Source organism: Rhagoletis zephyria, unplaced genomic scaffold (assembly GCF_001687245.7).
Source record: "Rhagoletis zephyria isolate East Lansing unplaced genomic scaffold, Rhagoletis_zephyria_1.1 Rzeph_scaffold_01722, whole genome shotgun sequence".
In the NCBI taxonomy this organism is placed as follows: Eukaryota; Metazoa; Arthropoda; class Insecta; order Diptera; family Tephritidae; genus Rhagoletis; species Rhagoletis zephyria.
The window spans coordinates 32,051-39,322 of record NW_016158806.1 but is presented as its reverse complement, the minus strand read 5'-3'; positions in this window follow the sequence as shown (position 1 = coordinate 39,322).

The window sequence follows — 7,272 nt, the reverse complement described above, 5'->3', positions numbered from 1 at the left end:
AATTGTGGATGGCTATTTTCATGAAACTTATTTTAATATGATTTGGAACAATTCTAGTTGTTTTTAGGGTTTTTTGAATTAATGCAACTTCTTTCAAGTTTCTTTTACAACCCCAAGTGTGAAACGTCACGTGACATAAATTTCCATCGTTATATTTTTGTTAATATTGCTTTTAAATGAATTTTTAACGCAAATAAAACATGTATTTTATGTAGAATATACTTTATATTTTGACTTCAGCGCCAATTCAGGGTGAATTTGTTGGACATCTATGACTTATTATGTTTCAACTACATACGCCAAATTCGAACCAAATCGGACCATAAATACGGTTTTTCGAAATATCTCAACCTTGGCGCCACCTAGGAAGACCATTTTACGCAAACATGATTCTACTTACATAGCCAGTATATATTTTAAAAAGCAGACAAATGGGCTCTCAAATACGTTAGATATAAGACTTTTATTTTTTTTGTCGTGGTGCAAACACCCATATCAAACTAAAGTGCAAGCTGCAGTTGCAGTTAACCGTGTATGTCAAAAAAGTAAAAAGCAGCAGAAAAGTCGATAGTGAGTAATACAATCTATTGAAGAATATTAACCATATTTCCGTGGAGTTCAGATTCAGAAAAGTTATTAGGTATTATTCAGTTTTAAAATATATTTCACGAAAGCAAAAAATAAAAATAGCTGAGATCCCTTTCTTTTTTAAACACCTAGAATATCACTGACCATTAAAAAGGACCCTGAATGACCGCAAACCTCAAAGCATTACACATTTTTGTATGTGATTTTTAAAATGAACGATCCAAAATTAGCCGGTATTCATATTTAAAATTTTTTAGATACAGTGGTTGAATTTTTGTACTGAGAGGGTTAACCCTAAAAGTATATTCTACGCCTGCTAGGCGTATACGGAATGGGTATTTTTTTAAATTTTATTACAAAATTTACTTTTTATTTTGTTGTTTAATTAAATTTGGTTATAGTTTTTATTAATAATATGTAGTGTAGTGGTAAGCAGTGCGCGCTTCTACTCCGCAACACCTGGGTTCAGTCCGTGGTCAAAGCAACATCGCAAAAAATATAGAAAAAAGTTTTTTTTATAAACAGCGGTCGTCCCTCGGCAGGCAATGGCAAACCTCCGAGTATATTTCTGCCATGAAAAACAGCTTCTTATTAAAATACAATCGCCGTTCGGAGTCGGCGCAAAACTGTTGGTCCCTCCGCTTTGTGTGACAACATCAAGGCGCACGCCACAAATCGGAGGAGATGCTCGGTCAAACACTAACATATGTGTAAGCGCCAATCTATTATTATTATTATGTTTTATTATTAGTCAAACTCACAGNGCGTGCCTTCCGTCTAGTCGGCTCAGCTCGATGTTCTGGTCACATATATACAAATATCGGACCTAAGTTATAATACCATTTCGTGCTCATGAAAGGTATAGTTTTCAGATTTCAAATCGGTGAAGTAGGTAACAAAATATAAATTTAAACATTTTCTTAACTTCTTCCCAGCTTATCTATTAAAATTTCATTTTCAAAAATTTCATGCATACTGTTATAGCATGTCATTGCTTCTTAGCTCAGCTGTTGATTGCTGTTGTGTTTCTGCAGCATATTTTTAATACGGTTTAATCCTGCCTTATATGAAAATGTATATAGCAGGGATGGGAAGGCCGAGGCCGAAAAGAGCCACATCTAAGTTCTAAATGGNTGGGTTATCAGGTGTCTAGCAATACAAGATTAATTCTTGTCTTTCACGAAGTTCTTTAAATAAATTTTGAGCTAAGTACTCGCCTATAAAATTTATCTTTAGGTTTATGCATTTTAAGAATACACCGAAAATTTGTTTTAGAGAATCAATGTGAAATATTTACTGAAACGATTACCCGGTTTGCTGAGCAACCAACACGTCTGCTCTTTAAATAATTTTTGTAAAACAAATCCANAGCCACAAAAAAAGAACAAGAAAAACAAAAATTTTATTTTTAAATAAAATAATTATTAGAAATGAAAAACATTAATTTTATTATTATTCTATTTTACGTAAGATAGATATAAAAGAAAATTCAAAAATCCCTTTGGCGAGATTTTCAAAATCTGGTTTTAGGTCTNCCCACATGCCAGAAACATGAATGTGTAAAGATGAAAATTTTGGGATTTTTCTATATGTCGGGTCCCCCCCTATATTCGATCTTGGCGACGCCCATGTTTACATAGCTCTTTACTGCATTTAAGCGCTCGGTGGAAAAAGCATTTTAGTGAAATACTGAGATACAATAAAAGCCACACATAATTCACATACATGTATCAGAGATAGCCGAAATAATCAAACGTGTACTTTAAGGATTAAAGTAGAATACAAATTTATTGGAAATTAAATATTAGAATTGATTTTTAAAACAATTAAAGTTAAAGTANCTAAGCAAACAGCCGCATTTTGCTCAAAGAGCCACGTTTGCCCACCGTTGGTATATAGATTTTTAATTAGATAATTGTTTAATAAATTTTACTACAGTATATACAATGTAAATAATAATGCCGAATATGTTGCATGTGTTCCTTTTGATGATATGCATAAATTTGATGCACGATTTGATTTGAATTTATTCGGCATTGTCTTCATATATCACCNACATACCTGTGGGAGAAGGTACATTATCGATTACAACTAAGTCACCTATTTTATATGGCCGTGGTGTTCGATGTTTGGCGTCGAACCGCTGTTTCCATTTCTGCTGCTCAGTTCGTATACGGTCGCAAATTTCTTCCGATCTGAAATCGGTATAACGCTCTTCGTTGACTTCGTTGCCATCTTGAATGGCTTGTATAAGACGATTCGCAGTCACATCTCGTAACTTATAACTAAACACCAGACTGTTTGGACTCTGCTTGGTAGTTGCATTACTTTGCGAATTCATACACCATTGGAGTTGATACAAAGCCTCGTCCCATTCCTTGTCATTCTTGCTGCTGCTCTTGAGTGAAGTTAAAATCGTTTTGTTCACACGTTCGGCCTGACCGTTGGCGCGAGGTGTACGCACTGCCGTCTTAATGTGCTGGACTCCGTAATCTACTACAAACTTGCCGAACTCCTTCGAAGTAAAGGCTGTCCCTCTATCGGTCACTAACCTCTGTGGTCGCCCATACGTGGTAATGTAATCACGCAGTGTCGTCAGCACTGGAGCTGTCTTGGTGTTTCGCAATGCTTTCAGGACCACATACTTCGTAAATGCACATACTATTACCAAGACGTAACAATTGCCATGTTTGCTCTTTACGAATGGCCCCAGATGATCGAGGTGTACCGTCTGGAATGGAACCGGTACGACTTCCTTCAAATGTAATTGCGCCTCTCGTTTGCCGCCCTTCACCTTATTCAGACAACATTCTGGACAAGCGTCGATGTAAGATTTCACATAAGCTCGCATACGTGCGAACCGTTAATCCCACGTATAGCCAGGTGGTGGCTCAAATTGCAGGAATATGATTTTGAGTGCATCCATCGGTCAGCAACAAAGAACGCCTTAGCGGATGGACTAAGCAGATGCCCATCCCTTCCATCATGTGAACCAGCAACAGTGGCTGACGCAGTTTATCCAGTGGTTAGTATCTCCGACGATTGGGTGGCTGCTATTCAACTGCAGGACGAGAAATTGAAGCACATTTTTGAAATTTTGAATGGCAAGTCTGGAGAAAACGCAACGCAAGTTAATGATGGTTATGTCCTTGAAGGTCATCGGCTTTATCGTAAACTTGGAAGCGACAAAAAGTTGGTAGTACCACAAGGTGTGAAGTGGCGAGTTACGCGAGCTTGTCATGACGAAGCAGGTCATTTCGGTGTGGACAAAACCCTTGAACGGTTGCCCAAAGATTTTTGGTTCGCACGTATGCGAGCTTATGTGAAATCTTACATCGACGCTTGTCCAAAATGTTGTCTGAATAAGGTGAAGGGCGGCAAACGAGAGGCGCAATTACATTTGAAGGAAGTCGTACCGGTTCCATTCCAGACGGTACACCTCGATCATCTGGGGCCATTCGTAAAGAGCAAACATGGCAATTGTTACGTCTTGGTAATAGTATGTGCATTTACGAAGTATGTGGTCCTGAAAGCATTGCGAAACACCAAGACAGCTCCAGTGCTGACGACACTGCGTGATTACATTACCACGTATGGGCGACCACAGAGGTTAGTGACCGATAGAGGGACAGCCTTTACTTCGAAGGAGTTCGGCAAGTTTGTAGTAGATTACGGAGTCCAGCACATTAAGACGGCAGTGCGTACACCTCGCGCCAACGGTCAGGCCGAACGTGTGAACAAAACGATTTTAACTTCACTCAAGAGCAGCAGCAAGAATGACAAGGAATGGGACGAGGCTTTGTATCAACTCCAATGGTGTATGAATTCGCAAAGTAATGCAACTACCAAGCAGAGTCCAAACAGTCTGGTGTTTAGTTATAAGTTACGAGATGTGACTGCGAATCGTCTTATACAAGCCATTCAAGATGGCAACGAAGAGCGTTATACCGATTTCAGATCGGAAGAAATTTGCGACCGTATACGAACTGAGCAGCAGAAATGGAAACAGCGGTTCGACGCCAAACATCGAACACCACGGCCATATAAAATAGGTGACTTAGTTGTAATCGATAATGTACCTTCTCCCACAGGTATGTCACTCAAATTAGAACCAGCATATAAGGGTCCTTATCAAGTGACGAAGGTGCTTCCAAACGATCGTTACATAGTGGAAGATCTACCCACCGTACAAAAAACTCGTAAAGCATACGCAGGCGTTTTCACTAATGATAATATGAAGCCTTGGTGTACTATGGGGCCCGAGGAAGATACTGATAGTGAAGAGACTGATGATCACGAATCGTCCAGGAGTGACGATCCATCAGGAAGGGCCGAGCTGTCAACGACAGTTGGCAACCCGGGTATTGAATGACGATCGAGGAGAGAACGCGAGCGACCGAGAGAACGTCGGCAGTGAGGAACTGGCTACAGCGGTGTGCGGTCGGCATCTCGCAATTTTACTTTAACTTTAATTGTTTTAAAAATCAATTCTAATATTTAATTTCCAATAAATTTGTATTCTACTTTAATCCTTAAAGTACACGTTTGATTATTTCGGCTATCTCTGATACATGTATGTGAATTATGTGTGGCTTTTATTGTATCTCAGTATTTCACTAAAATGCTTTTTCCACCGAGCGCTTAAATGCAGTAAAGAGCTATGAAAACATGGGCGTCGCCAAGATCGAATATAGGGGGGGACCCGACATATAGAAAAATCCCAAAATTTTCATCTTTACACATTCATGTTTCTGGCATGTGGGGGACGATATGTACTTGTGGATTTGTTTTACAAAAATTATTTAAAGAGCAGACGTGTTGGTTGCTCAGCAAACCGGGTAATCGTTTCAGTAAATATTTCACATTGATTCTCTAAAACAAATTTTCGGTGTATTCTTAAAATGCATAAACCTAAAGATAAATTTTATAGGCGAGTACTTAGCTCAAAATTTATTTAAAGAACTTCGTGAAAGACAAGAATTAATCTTGTATTGCTAGACACCTGATAACCCAGGATAATTTTTAAGTTTTTAAAAGACATTACTCTACTCTAAGCTTCGTGCAGTGGGCCATGAGAAAATCGTGATCTTTAAGGTATAGTCCAACCTTTCACAATATCTGGTATTAGTCTTAATCTGAAATGCAATAATCATTGAAAATTGGCACCGTTTATGGTGAAAAGCATTTAATACACACACACACACTTTCAAACTAAAGCTTTCTTAACCCTAGAAGCATAATCTATTAGGGAGTAACGTAAAGCCTTAACATACGCCGTAGAGGCTTATGTATTTAAAAGATAACCTGTGAGCTAAAATATACTTAGTCCTGTCTTACTTTTTTAAAGAATATTGAAGCTGTGAGTTTGACTAATAATAAAACATAATAATAATAATAGATTGGCGCTTACACATATGTTAGTGTTTGACCGAGCATCTCCTCCGATTTGTGGCGTGCGGCTTGATGTTGTTACACAAAGCGGAGGGACCAACAGTTTTGCGCCGACTCCGAACGGCGATTGTATTTTAATAAGAAGCTGTTTTTCATGGCAGAAATATACTCGGAGGTTTGCCATTGCCTGCCGAGGGACGACCGCTGTTTATAAAAAAAACTTTTTTCTATATTTTTTGCGATGTTGCTTTGACCACGGACTGAACCCAGGTGTTGCGGAGTAGAAGCGCGCACTGCTTACCACTACACTACATATTATTAATAAAAACTATAACCAAATTTAATTAAACAACAAAATAAAAAGTAAATTTTGTAATAAAATTTAAAAAAATACCCATTCCGTATACGCCTAGCAGGCGTAGAATATACTTTTAGGGTTAACCCTCTCAGTACAAAAATTCAACCACTGTATCTAAAAAATTTTAAATATGAATACCGGCTAATTTTGGATCGTTCATTTTAAAAATCACATACAAAAATGTGTAATGCTTTGAGGTTTGCGGTCATTCAGGGTCCTTTTTAATGGTCAGTGATATTCTAGGTGTTTAAAAAAGAAAGGGATCTCAGCTATTTTTATTTTTTGCTTTCGTGAAATATATTTTAAAACTGAATAATACCTAATAACTTTTCTGAATCTGAACTCCACGGAAATATGGTTAATATTCTTCAATAGATTGTATTACTCACTATCGACTTTTCTGCTGCTTTTTACTTTTTTGACATACACGGTTAACTGCAACTGCAGCTTGCACTTTAGTTTGATATGGGTGTTTCCACCACGACAAAAAAAATAAAAGTCTTATATCTAACGTATTTGAGAGCCCATTTGTCTGCTTTTTAAAATATATACTGGCTATGTAAGTAGAATCATGTTTGCGTAAAATGGTCTTCCTAGGTGGCGCCAAGGTTGAGATATTTCGAAAAACCGTATTTATGGTCCGATTTGGTTCGAATTTGGCGTATGTAGTTGAAACATAATAAGTCATAGATGTCCAACAAATTCACCCTGAATTGGCGCTGAAGTCAAAATATAAAGTATATTCTACATAAAATACATGTTTTATTTGCGTTAAAAATTCATTTAAAAGCAATATTAACAAAAATATAACGATGGAAATCTATGTCACGTGACGTTTCACACTTGGGGTTGTAAAAGAAACTTGAAAGAAGTTGCATTAATTCAAAAAACCCTAAAAACAACTAGAATTGTTCCAAATCATATTAAAATAAGTT